Below are 14,847 nucleotides of genomic sequence, written 5' to 3' on the forward strand. Positions count from 1 at the left end.
GCTGTCAAGGGTGAAAACAGACATGCGTTTGCTGATATCAAACATGCTGCAGCATATAAAATGGCCACTACAGAGAGAGAAAAAGAGATCGGAAAAAGGGGATCAGACTGGGAGAGATGAGCTGTGTGAATAGACAGATTGTTGGGAGGTAAATAGAAGGCATGGACTTGTTCTGTAACCTTCAATTAAATCAACCTCATAAATAGAAGAGGAAGCAAAAAGATGCCTGATGCTAAAGGAATTCTGAGTTGTTTAGAAATACAGGAATTTTTTAGTTTTTATTTTCTCCTTGGAGAGGATTTATATTGATTTAGTATATTGATTGATATTAATTAACTATCTTAATCATTATTAATTAAGCAAATCCCCTATTAATTAGTTAATTAGTTAATCAGTTGACTATCACAAATAAATCTCTATCTCTCAACCTCCTGTGCAATAAAAGCCTATGTTTATATCGTGCTTTACAGACATAAAAACACAAAATACACAATGCAAATAAAAAATTGAATAAAAATACGTAAAAAGTAGGAATATGCGAGTGGGAGAAAATGTGAGTCTTTAGATTTTCTGATTTAACAATGACCCTGATATGGTTTTACACAGTAAAGGTCAAGTGTTTAATTGTATGTCTCCGAGCACTGCGTAAGTACTCTGTAAGTACAAACTGTCACTTGTGTAGAGTTGACCGGCGACTATGATGAAATTAAAAAGACAAACTATCTCAGTACAGCTTTCTTTATAGTGTAAGATTTGCTGGTAACACTGCATAATGAGTGGCTGCAGGGAAACGTCCCATTACATTTAATTACTCTGATAAATGGGTTACCACTGACCACCACCAGAGGGTGCTACATTTTTTTTATTTTCTCTGAATACACTGATTGTTTTGCCTGTGAGCAGAAGAAGACAACGAGCCTCATTGTAGAGCAAAGTGCCAAGCAAATTTACTGAGAAATGACTGAATGAAATCAGTAATGAAGTGATGAAGGAATGCAGTACAGTTCTAACATCATGCTGCTTTATAAAATACATTTGGGCCACCATATATAAACAGTGCCACGGACATACTCTGTTTGTCACATTATCATGTATCTATATTTAAATACCTTTCTTAGAATCAGGTTAACAAATCTGTGACTGATTGTGACATGAAGCCCATAAAGCCTCGAGGGCATGTTGAATTCGGGAAGCTACATGCGAGCTACTCAGAGTAAGCCGCCTCTCCCTCAGACTTTCACACCCCGAGGCGCTGTGCTGCACACAAGGTTGTTTACACACACCGAGACTGTGTACAGGCTCAGCCTCTCTCTCCCCATCTCTCACCCACACTCAGACATTCACTCTCTCAAAAGCACCCATATACTTGCCCACACCTCACTGACTATCCACAGCCTGGACCGGGGTAATCCTCTAACTTATAGGCACTGCTGTGTGCTCGAAGCAAATCCCATTCCTTCAAAATGCAGACACCTCTGCAGCTGATGTGTGGCCCAAACACCTCTGAGGTGATATGCCATAGCTTTGTCTTCTTTTATGTTTGCTCCTTTTGCTCCACTCTTTCCTCTCCTACATGCAAATAATGATTGAACGTGTATCATTTAATAAAAATGCCCAGTCGACAATGAGTTGTTATTATAATAACTGCTTGTTGTTATAAAACACTGTTTGCAGGCTGGATGTGTGACTGTTCTCTGTAATGTGGAAAAAACACACAGGATCTACTATATAATTACATATGCAGATACAGACATGGAGAAAAACTTACACTTTTCACAATATTAAAGAAAACCTTGCCCGTAATTACAGATATTATAGGTCAAGAAAAGTGAATTTCATGAGCAACAGGAGGGTTTTCTTGCCTGTTTCCTTTTTGTGATTCCATTAACACCACTTGCATTAAAATTACCAGGTGCACGCTAGAGGGGATTATGGATGCAAACAAGGTAGCCCTGTACATTTTTGGTATTTTGGAAAAACACGCTTCCACCTCCTAACTCATGCCTTGGGGTGTTTTTTGATATTTTTGTGGTTGTAATTGATGAAAGGGTAATTACTCTCCAAAAACCCAACCCTTTTTATGTATTTTATGAGTTTCTTTTATTAGTGTGATGTATAATTTCTTAACCAGAGGTCCAGTACACATTTATGTCAATCCATCCATTCACCCAATTGGGGATCCACAATTGTTTCAACACCAACTGAGAGAAGTAAACCCCCCCAGCATGCCCCCAAACTTCCTGATGGTCTCTTTACTTGTGCTAAGAACGCCTCCAAAGGCTGCTGCCCATTGGGGAGAAAGCACGAACAGCCTCAACTGGATGGGAGAGGCCGTCAGGTCACACTTGGAGCAATTTTACCTCCACATATACTTGCTCGTCTCCTCATCTTAAAGTGCCAGGTTGTCAGGGGTGCTCAGTCACTCTTTTAAATGAGATACCCAATCGTGGTGCCTAAAGCACTGCATTTTTAACTGCCACAAAGGTAGGTCTATGGCTCTGACAGACATCCTCATGTGACGGAGCAAAGGCATGACTGTTAAGTATATTGATTGAGTCAATACAGCAGCATGATTTGAAATGCCGTTTATACAGGGAATAACTTTCAGAGATTTATTTTCTCCAAAGGAGGAAGAGACGGTATCATTATTGTACTTATTCAGCCACAAATAACCAGTTACCTAATCTGTAGTTAATTTTAGAAGAAATCCAGCTTCCTGTAGCCTGCTCTCTGAAATAATTGATAATAACATAATGCAAGGAACTGGCTAGCTTGCTGGCTACCTGGCGTGACATTAGCTGACAGCGTACTTGCTTTGCATTAGCACTCGGTGGATTTTATGTAGGAAATGCTACAGTGTTGCATTGCGTTGCCACAACCCCACCCCACCATTGTTTTCAATATTCTTACAAGAGTAATGTTTTTCCTTTAAAAATCGACTGTTGGACTAAGACCGAGGGTACTGAACATTTTCTCCTTGATCCTCTTGCCTGGTGATCCAGTTGATGTGTAATTGGCCACAGCTAAATGCTTTACAGGTATTGGGTTTTTGTTTCTTTTCTGGGTTGGCTCTCTGCTTACTGCCACAACGGATTATAGTTTTCTCATCCTGTAGCTCTCTCTGTTAACTGCTAATGCTGGTCTTTCAGAGAGCACTTTTCATGTTTACCACTTTTACTGAAAATGGGCTGAGCACAGAACAGGACTTATGGAGTGCACAGTTGAGGCGGTTTCTGCATGTCACGTGTAACTGGAGATAACTAAATGTAGCCAGACACCACTGAAACTGGCTAGTTAAGCACCCCCTTGACTCTGCGTTTTGTTGGGTGGAGGAATGATGCACGGTCGGCTCAGACTTAGAATGCGCAGGCATATCTCATGAGCTGGCAAAGTTACACAGTCAAAATGATAAAACAAATGAAACAAAACTATGTAGCTGGATAGGAACAGAATTTACTGGTGAGTCATAAAGTTGACTCACCACTGTCGACTAAGACCCAGCACACTTCAAGATCAACAAGTTGTTTCAGCACAGCCATCATGTATGCCAAGGTGCACTATTTTGCATTATATGATCAATGTAGCATCGTAAAAATGCATTATATCCACTTGGGGTTAGCATTCCAGTCACAACACTATACATGAACATATGAACTGCATGTAGCCACAGGTGCCAGAAATTAGATAACACTTCACACAACAACACACAACGCATGTCTTATATGTAAGGCTACATCCAGCAGGGGGCTATCTTAGCTTATCACAAAGGCTCAAATCAGCTAGCCTGGCTCTGTCCAAAGGTAACAAAATCCACCTGCTAGCACATCTGAAGTTCACTAATTAATATGTTATATTGTCAAAACGTACAAAAACCGAAGTGCAAAAACCACAAATAACATATACAGAGTGCTCTTCTCAATCTTGTCATCTAACCAAAAAGCACATCAGTTTTCAGTTGATATGGTGAACTTGTTAACAAACAGTTGCTTATTTTCACATCCAGCAGTTACAGAGAAACAATATATTTCTTTCAGAGGTGAGGTGCAATATTTACTATGTTTTAGCAAACAGTCTTGTGTCTTGTTTGTCAAATGAAATGATGATGATATCGTCTTCTTACTCATCTCATTTCTTCGTTCATTCTTTCGTATCCCTTTGCAAAGTCCTCTCTCACTTGATCAGCGCTGGGTGGCACAGAGTGCATTGTGCCATGCTGTTTGGTGTTTGATCTCTTATCAACTTTGGTGAAGTCGTCAACAAGATTTTTAGGATTTGATGTTTTCTTTGAACTTGCCTGGCATTCGATAATTAATTTTTTTTTGTTCATAGCAATGTTATTTTGCTTTTTGTCAAGACCAAAATCATTATTGACCTCGTCTGCCGTTCCTGTTTTCCGTGCTGGTGATAACGTTGTTGCATCACCATTCAGTCCCTCAAAACTGAGTGTGTGCCCATGATTGTGTGGTGCTGAAACAGCCTGTGTTAGTTATAGTTTAAATGTGATTGATAAATTCCCTCTTTGAAGGCAACCCCACAGTAGCAGATATGGAAATAAGTGGAAAGGAAAACACAAATGTAAATTAGTGTAAGCAGTAAGTGTAGCTCTAGATAAACCCCTGACTGGCTGTAAAGACAAGTGCCTCCGTGCACAGAATGCTGAGCTCAGCTAGCCCCTTGTAAACAAAGCTTCTGCTATTTAGTTTCAGTTGGTTTAATTAGAATGAATGAGGGGGCCTTGTGCAAAGAGGACAGTTTTTTATGGGTGGAGGGAGAGAGGAATTGGCTATGGTGGATGGAAAGCTGGACTGAGAGATAAAGTTACTAGCGGGTGGCACCGACCAATTGGACAATGACAAACAAAGCCTCCAGCCAAAAGCGCAGCCGTAATGAATTTAGGGGAACAACATACATGTTAATACGCGTTCAAATCGAATTATTATGATTATATTCCATGTTTTATCTGTACACCAAAGAGAGGGGAACTGTGTGTGTTCAAAAGAGAGATGATGGTTTTATGTGTGAAAGTGGGTGTGCATTTGCAGTTGTGATTTGTTTTTGCAGACTAATATTTAGCATTTAAGTCCTACTGAGGCACTTCACCACATGTGTTGGGGAACAGATTGTTGGTTTTTTCTAATACCAGTGTAATGCAGATTACATTATACAGTGAATGGTTTCCAGGCAACATTTCCAAACAATCTTGCATTAACATTGACTATGAAATCATTTCCAATACCTCCTAACTATACATTTCATAACTTGACTGCATCATAAAAACACTACTTTCTATGTCTAGTCCTGAGTAAAGTTTTAGTGGTGCTATTTCACTCACTATGTGCTTGAATGTGCTACATACCACCCCCTGGTTCCCATTATTAATATGCTCTGGGTGTGCTCAGGTCAGAGGTTGTAAAGTGAGTGTAAGATGTCATCAGCACAGCTCCAAATCTGTGAGGTAATGGGATTTATTCATGAATAATGCATGTGTTTTGTTTCCCCCCCACCAAAAGGCAGAGTTATTGTGCATGGCAATGAGTCTTCATCTGATGCCTTAAGTATGTTTGACTTATATATAAGGGGGACTGTCAAGAGTTACCTTGATTTGCGACAGTTTGATTGAACATGACTATGGTTTCTTTTAATTTGTCTGGGTTAGGTTTTTTTTTATGTTGGTTTGCCTTAACCTCCTAAGACCCAAGTTCTATCTTAATTTCTCTTTGCTATCTTGGCTTATTGGGACCTGATAAGTATAAAAACTAAGCATCATCTGTTGACATGATGCAGTTCCACATACGGGGACAATTTTGAATTTCCATATAAGCAGAATTAAGTATTATGGTATAACCCAAAATGTGATGTCCACGCATGTGGATGCCAGGTCCTAGGAGGTTAAAGACAGGATCCCGCCAACTGACGCCTTAAAGTCCAACTGAAATCACATGTAATCATCCCTCAGTCAAAAATAATGTCAACATGTTTGGTAATGTGTTGTGAATAGTTTTTTATTATCAAAAAGGAAGAACAGAAGGTATTTGGGGACATATCAGAAATGCTCCTGTTCTTCTCAGCAGGTTTGATGGGCGTGTCGGTGTCTGTGTTTGATTGCCAGCTGGCAGGCTGCCAGAGTGCCGGTGTTACACCGTAGGGAAGAAGACACAAAGTAAACAAACTTATGCTGTACATGTCATGGGCAGACAGCGTGTTGTTAGTGGTATTGAAAAATGAGGACCACACCAGCATCTAACCGGACCGGAGTGACATTTGCAGGTATATGTACATGCTGTTTAATGTGCTGCAGCTGAGCAGCTAATTAGCTATCTAACCTGCAAACTGATGTTAGCAGTGCACTTCACCCTGGTGAATGTTTGTTTTGTCATTCGTTCGACAAGCTTAATTCGTTTGTAAGTTAGATAAGAAGTGGACTAACAGGAAAGCTATTGTCAGTTATTCAGAGTTGGTGGCTCTTGTGTTGTGTAGCAGGCTGCTGTGTGACTCAGTGCAACCGTCTGCTCTGCCTTTGATAGAATGCTACGTTACTGCTTCATGCAAGACTTTATGGCTGTTTCGAAACAAGGTCTCCATCTATGTAGACAGATATCAAGTGGTATTTTGTCAAAACCATCATGAAACCAAAAAATATCAAATAATAATCTCTCCTTTTTGGTTTCTGATTTTTTCTCAAAGGAGAACACAGGGCAAGTGATTTACAGAGCAGATATGTGTGCTGTAGCAGACAAAAGAAATGCAAAAACAAATTCAGTTGGACTCTAGCCTCTGTTATATCTCCACAGCTTTTTTTTTTTTTTTTTTTAGCTTTTGCTTTAATCAATCATTTAAAAAGCTGAGGCATGATATTCTGTTAGATTGCTGTTGTATTTCTTAGTCCAGCAGTCGACGTCTACACCTCTCACAAACCTTTGACTTGGGCTGTCAAAGCTTCACAGGAGCTGTAGTTACACCATAAAGTGTCAAAATCTAAGATTGAGGAAAGCATCAGTTCCATGTCCACCTCCAGACATGACATATTGAGGATGAGAGGTCATGTCCACATAGAGAAGGTGATAATGACCAATGTTTGGGACAAGGATGGAGACTGGAACTCAATCAGGTATGTGTCACACCAAGTCTCGTCAACCACAAAACACTGGACGACAGAGTACCTATTGTTAAATGTAAAGGATTAAAATAAAACTAAGAAGCAAATGAAGAAATTTTAAAGTTTTAAGGGGCTAGATGAAAAATCTGATGAACTCAAAATGTACTACTTTGACATTAATGAATACAGTTAATCTACATTTAGTTAGAAATGCATCAGGCACCAAACAATGGTGATTAATCAGCATGTCTCATCTCTGGCTGCATTCTCTCCCCTATAAGTTTGGTATATAAACAACAATAACACAGAGGTTACTGTGTGACGTGTTCAAGCGCGAACAAGTCACCCATATTGACTTTGTGTCACCCCTACCACTTGGCCTTTTGTTTTGGTGGGGATAGCCTGTCACTGAGATGGCAGAGGAAGGGGGGAAGATTTCTCAGAGGAAAGATGGCAAGGGAAAGGTCATGGTGAATAAAAGGCTTTTAATCTGAGTACCTTGTGTCATGTGCCCAGGGAATATCAAAGTCATCCCATTTCGAGTGAGGTCAGACCAGGGCTGCCTCCCTATTTGCCCACTGCTCTCTTGTATGTTTCTGATGCCTAAATACCCAGGCTAAGAAAAGGTTAGAAGCAGGATAGTGTTTTGTCAAACTGTCCTGCTTATTTCTGTTCCTCTCTCTGTGCTCATGTGTGCTTGTCTGAAGCTCACTGCATGGAGATAAGATATGAAATGTGGCTCTGTTTGAGGCTTAAGGCTTTGTGATTTTACAATTCTCAAATAGAAGTAAGACTACATACTGTATTTGCTGTCATTTTGTTTGCAACCATTGAATAACTGGAGCAAGATTCTGTTTCTTTGCCTGATTTAAATGCATACAAAAGCTATTACATTTCTGCAGGGTTTATATAAGTATATATATATATTATAATAATCTATTCAATATAGATTATATCTCTTAGAATTTTTGCAACCAAGGGATTGTGATTTCAACACATGTAGGCTATCTGTACTTTTGTTATACAACATGTTGGGAGTGTTTGTCTGACCCTGCCAGTGGAGATAGATGGTAAAGGTTTAATTTGATGTCAGCCGTGTTGTCAGCCTGGCAAAATATCTGGCCCTTTATTTAGGAACTCTAGCAGTCTAGGGGATGGCTTGCCAGTCCATTAGGTGTGAAGTGGAATCACGTTTTCCACAACACTGGCCTCGAGCATCCATCATGTCACACATTCACAACTATTCAACTCCAGCACAGTGCTCTCTGACTGCTTTTAAAGTCGCACTCTGTGATCCAAACGTAAACAAAGGTTTAGGCCGACTAGGAATCAAAACACAACAATGGAAAAAAGCAATCACTTTAAAACTGATGGCAACAGAAGAACAAACACATCAGATCAGGACTCAGGTCGAGAACAATATGAGACACACAGCTTTGAGGACAAAATGTACAAAGCTTAGAAGAAGAGTATATATATATATATATATATATATATATATATATATATATATGTATGTATATGTGCATGTGAAAGTTGAGAAAACCTCAGTGCAACAAAACCTGCCTGCTGCATCCAGCGCTGTTACAACATTCACGTATCAGGACATCAGACCTGGAAATAAAATGGGAATACTGGATTACATTCTGCATTCACATAGGCAATGTTTTGTGTGCATGTTGTAGTTTTGTGCTCAGATACAGGAATTGATAAGGGTCATTTTATTTTGCCACACATATCAGCAGATATACTGCTGCAGATTGTAAGGGATGTTATGGTGTATCTCTTAGCAGTTTATTTAGTTTATAGATGTGTGAAGAATCTGGTGACTCACCTGCCGAATCAACTAGCCCTGAAAATGGATGGTGTTTTAACTTAAAAATCCTTAGTTCAATGCACACACGCACAAACACACACACACACACACACACACACACACACACACACACACATAAAACTACTGTAGTCCATGGACTGAATCATCTGGATTTTTGCTTTGCCTCATCTATTATACACTGTTGCCCATAAAGTTGGAATAATTTTGTTTTCAGACACATTCCTCTTCTTATTCCTATTTATACACATCAGTAATCACCTTTGACCAGGTGCAATGATTACATACTGAGTCCCAGTTACCCAGGTGAAACGAATTCATGCTTAACAATTGTTTGGCGCTATAAAAGGCAAGACATTCGCTGTGTTGTCCTTTTTCTGCTTAAAGTCTTTATGCAGTAAGTCCACGTTTTCAGAATTGGCTGTATAATTTTCAACCAAATTTGACACAGAAGTTCCCTAGGCTATGCCTCGTCCGACGCAACTGGCAATACGCCAAAGAGTGCTTGCACTCCAACAGGACGGACACAAACAAGAGTGTGGTCTGTAAAATCCTCAAACATCATCGAGAGGAGGGTCATTTGAGGCCACGAAAATCTCCAGGACGACCACGACTAACTACCAGACGAGATGATCGGCAACTGCTTAATCTGTGCCGTAGAAATCAGAAAATGCCAGCGAGCCGCCTTCGTCATTTGTGGAGAAGACACCATGGAATCAACGTTTCCTGCCAAACTGTAAATTGAAGATTGCTTCAGCATGGTTACCGAGCAAGACGAATGACCAAGTGTTCACACCTAACTGTTCAACACAGAGTTGCTCGACTTCGCTGGGCTAGGGAGCACAGAAGATTACAGCTTGGGCACTGGCGACATGTTGTCTTTATGGATGTGAGCCGCTATATCCTTGATTGTATAGATGGAAGACAAAGGGTGCAGCGATTACGTGATGACTGCATCCAGGAAACCACTCAAGGAGGTGGCGGCTCAGTGGTTGTATGTGCTGCTGTGTACCGGGACATCCTGGAGAACCATTGCCTCCCGCACGCAAGAAGGGAACAACTTTAGGCTGCAAGACGACAACGCAAGAGCACATAGGGCAGCTGCAGTGAGAGAATTTCTTGATGCAGAGGGGGTGCAGCAGATGCCATGGCCTGCTTGCTCCCCTGATATGAACCCTATCGAGCATGCCTGGGATGCCTTAGGCCGAGCCCTTAATGAGAGGGACAATATTCCTCAGAGTCTACAGGAATTAGCCCGGGATCTGACCGAAGAGTGGGACGCCCTGCCCATTGACGGCATCAACAAGCTTGTGGACAGTATGCCATGACTTTGATCCATGTCAGGGGTGCCATACTCAATATTAGTGACTGAGTGACATTTGAAAGAGTAATATTGGACATTCTTATGCATGAAATGTGATAAGAATGTCATATGTGTTTCCTGTTAAATTGACCAAGGTTGAAAAATTGAAACAAAGCCCTTAATCCTATTGTTCAATACCCCCAATTTTGTTTGTGGTTTAATTTTCACTGTGATATGTTTGGAAGAGATTGATCAATAAAGTTTTGAGAAGATATACACTTTATCAAGAATAAATCACATTGTCACAATCATTTCATGAGAAGAGGTAAAAAATATTTTATTCCAACTTTATGGGCAACAGTGTATTATTCAGCTCACGAAACTATGGCAAAGCGGTAGCAAGCTCAGTATGCTAATAGCTGGGCTGCATGTCTAGCAACATTACATTTTATTATTATTATTATTATTATTATTATTAAATCATTGTTATTTTACCTCAAATAAAGGTGCCCTCATTCGGTTAATGTCTTAAGTGAGTTTATTTGATTGAATCACCAACGGCAGAAACCTTAGTATTTATTTGGTATTTGTTTATTTCTAATTTCAGATAACCGTACACACACTCACACCCTTATAACCTCATATACAGTGAGCCATTGCTGTGTTCTTGTCCTTGACCTTCTGTGGTGGTAATTACAGAGACTGAATCTTGAGAGTGTCACCCAATTCCTCTTGACCGAGGGTGATTCAGTTGGTGTACCCTTAACCTGAAACAAACACATACAGCACTCAACAACTACTGTGACTCCCATAATTGGATGCACTTTGTACAGATACATTTTCAGCAATATGTTCAGCTATGCCTGCGCTCTCTCACAATGAACAAAAAGGTGATATAGGTTACATACATTTTGAGCTACGGCCATTTGAATGCCGTCGATGCCATTCAATGCTTTACTCTCCTCTGCCTCTGTCCGTGGTGCTGAAGTCAAATTATCTGTGTGTTACTTCAAAACCCAGCCTGCTGCTTGTGACACAACTGTGACTACAGCAAACACAGAGTACACCCAAGAAACTTCCTAGCAGTACACCCTGGCAAACATGCAGAATTAGCATTTCAACAAACCCAGACACCCAACTATGTAGCAACACCCTAGAAACCTCACAGAACACCATATCAACCACCGAACAACAACCTAATTATGCCCACATGGATAACCTTAGCAACCACCAAGCGACTCTTGCCACCGCGCAGAATATTGTTTGGAACTGGTATTTGTTTCAGCAATGTGACAGCAGTGAATTACTCGCTTGGCAGTAACTGCATATCGATCTGTCTACAATAAAGAGGGTCACAGCATAATTGCTCTTCATATTTTAGATGTCACCCCCAAATTCAACAAATAACACTGTTCCACTTGCATACAGTAGATTTTGAGCATAATTCAAGTCTGGAAAGAGGCTAGTACAAGGTAGCCATTTTCTATTTTACCATTATGTTGTGCATCTTAGTGAGCACTGATGGAGACATGGTCTAGCTCACACCCTATATATCAATTCTTATAGACCTAGTTTATTATTGGATCAATACCAACTTGTCATGTCTTTATAATGGTAGAGGCGAGGATGGGAGATGGTGACTAGTTGATGGGTGTCCCGCTAGATTGAAATTAAGCTGATTTTGAAATGTATGCCTGACCAAGATTACCTTCATTAATGCTAATATGAAGGATAATGGTGTTTGCGTTGGGTTTATTTCCATGATGGCAGGAATAAATGCACATTAACAAAACCAATGATAAGGATTTTTTCACTGGGGATTTGTATGTTTGCAGTTCGTATTTTGCAAATTGTATACATTGTATTAGGTCACTGGAAGTATGTGTTCATCTACCACAATGTTACTCAAACTTTAATCAGCAGCTCACATGGCAGCAAATAATTATATGATAATGCAACTAATACACATAATTCCAAAAATACTCAAAACAGCTGCACTATTCATACACAAGATGGCAGTAAAGGGGGCCTACAAAACTGCGTGTTTTCGATGTTTCGTTGTTAAAATGGCTCTCCTAATGACTATCTCCTGCCAGTGTGGCTTCCATGGAAATAAATAGTGAAAACCACTGATCTACCAGGTTCAAGCTGACATTTGCTGCAGCAAAATCAATGAGTGTTGAATGGGCATGTGGGATGTATTAATCTATTTCATTTACATTAACCACAGCACCCTGTAAGGGAGGGATTCAAACAGCTTAGCATCCTCCTGAGTTAGACTAAATGAGAGAAGTCAGGAATGACACATAGGTCAGGACTAGTCGATGTCTGAGTGACTGTTCCATGACTATTCATCCTGACAATGTACTTCTCCCCTCATGGACTGCTTTCAGCTCTAGTCAGCATGCCAGATTGCCTTTGTAGAGCACTAGTCCAACAAAACATGTTGGTCCTGGCAACTCAACAAGAGTGTTACATGTCCCACTTGGTTTTCCACAACCACACTAGTTTTATGAAATCATCTGGACAGGCAACACCTGTTGCGGCAGCTTCCCTGTCACTAGTTCCTCTCATCAGGTTTTTCCATTATCTCCTTTGTCATTTGCTCTTTCTCAGAGCTTGTGCCTCAGGCCTTGCATCCTAAATTAAGATACTGTGGACATCTTTAAGGATATTTAAACAAATTTTCACATGCAAAATGGATAACAAATGCCTTTTTACTCATTGACATGTCCGTAGTCTTGGGATGTTACCAGTTCTGAGCTAAAACATCTCTCAACAAAGACATTTCAATACACTCACTGGTGTTGCACTGTAAAAGAGAAGGATGGGGGTCTTTAATGAGATGGGGATGAGATGCCACGATATGGAGGTCAGCAAGATGTATTGACAAGAGCTGAGGCAGCAGAGAAATTCACTGTGGAAAGGCCATTTTGCATCAGAGTGCTGTGTCAGAATTTGTGGATGAGATATGATGAAAATGCTTTAAAAAAAGAAGCAGCTTTTGGACATGAATGCCAATCTTAAGATCAATGAAGATGATTGTTGTATAAAAAGGCGTGTTGGATGGGATGTAAGGTGGCCATGCTTTACTGGAGGAATGTGCATCTCGGACAGGTTGACCTTTCTTGTTGGGTTCAGGTAAGGCAATGACAACACACTCACAGGAATTCCATTATTCTTCTATGTTCTTCTTCCCCTTTAAGAAAATGCATTCGTCTTCTGTAAGATAGCTTGCACAGGAATATTCTTGCAGAAGGCTGTCTGAGTTCATAGTTTATTCTTTTATGCTGAATGGAATTGTGCGACTGCCTTTGAGTAGCTTTCAACAGTAGCAAGGCATGTAGCAAGAAATATTGCTTGTTGATGTGCCAAGGCATTGATTACCATGCTTGGCCTTGGTAGCCCGTCATATTAATGGACCAACTTATGAAGTAATTTAATGCAGAAATTACTTTGTATTTCTGCAGAGTAATTTTCAAAGGTAAAATGCAGAGTGGAGGTTGGTGCCTCTGAGGCACAGAAGATGGAGCTGAGCCTGACCCAGGCTTAAGAGGATGTGTCTGCCATGTCGTGCTTGATTAATGGCACCACAGGCCTGCTCATCAAGAGGTAATAAAATATGAGGGCATAAGTCAGGCCTCATCCTAGGGTTCTGGCAGGTGCTCAGGTCTGTAAGCACAAGCTTCTCCAAGGTAGCCCAAACCAAAAAATCTATCTGTATCCTCTTGCTTTCAACTCTTGACCACACCAAACAGTAATGTCAAATTGCAGAGTTGTACATTTTCTGGCCTGTCAAACTTTCACCTGCTAGATGATAGAAAAGAAAGCTTTTTAGCCTGTTTTCATAAGAAACTGAGGCTCCAAACTTAATGCTTTGTCTAGAATTCCCAAGCATTAGAAAGTGTCTCCTGACGTCTTCTTCCATATAAATGGACTGGCCAAGAAATGTGCTGTCACAGAACGTCACATTAGAAGATGGCAAATCCTTAAAGACTGTCTTAAAAAATCCAGTCAGAGGAAATCTCTCTGTGGCCCCAAAACCAGCTGCCTCCAAGAACTTGATAGTAAAGTATATGTGACTAAAAAGTAGAATGAATGCCAACCACCGGAGTCGTTATTCAGCTGAAAGCTTTGGAGATCAACAAACAGTTGAATCCCTAGTTGTCTTTGAGATGGGCTGCAGTTTTTCATTCCACTGTATTTACCAGTAAATAATCATTGATACGTGTACATGTAAAAGATGTTAAATATTGTATTTCTTTCTATGCTATAATGAGTCTTATAATGAAGGTTATACTCAGGCTGATGCAGTATTTGCATTCTGTAAGTGCTTCCTGTACTGTATATGTTAGTTGCCTTGTGTGCTTGTGGGTCCCAGGAAATATGTAAATTTGATGCACGCACAGGGAATGATCCGTACACAAATATGCAATACTGTCAAACACAGAAGAGAGGAGCTAGTGGAGACTATGCTAATGGCTAATGAGACAGTAGCTGAATACTGTACGAACAAAGACAATCTGACATACCTTCTATATAAAACACTTTCCCATTTTAACCATGGTGGTTTGTTGGGCGTTTGCCGTATAAATGCGTTTGTCTTCTGCTCCT

This window comes from Enoplosus armatus, chromosome 18 (assembly GCF_043641665.1).
Source record: "Enoplosus armatus isolate fEnoArm2 chromosome 18, fEnoArm2.hap1, whole genome shotgun sequence".
Taxonomy (NCBI): domain Eukaryota; kingdom Metazoa; phylum Chordata; class Actinopteri; order Centrarchiformes; family Enoplosidae; genus Enoplosus; species Enoplosus armatus.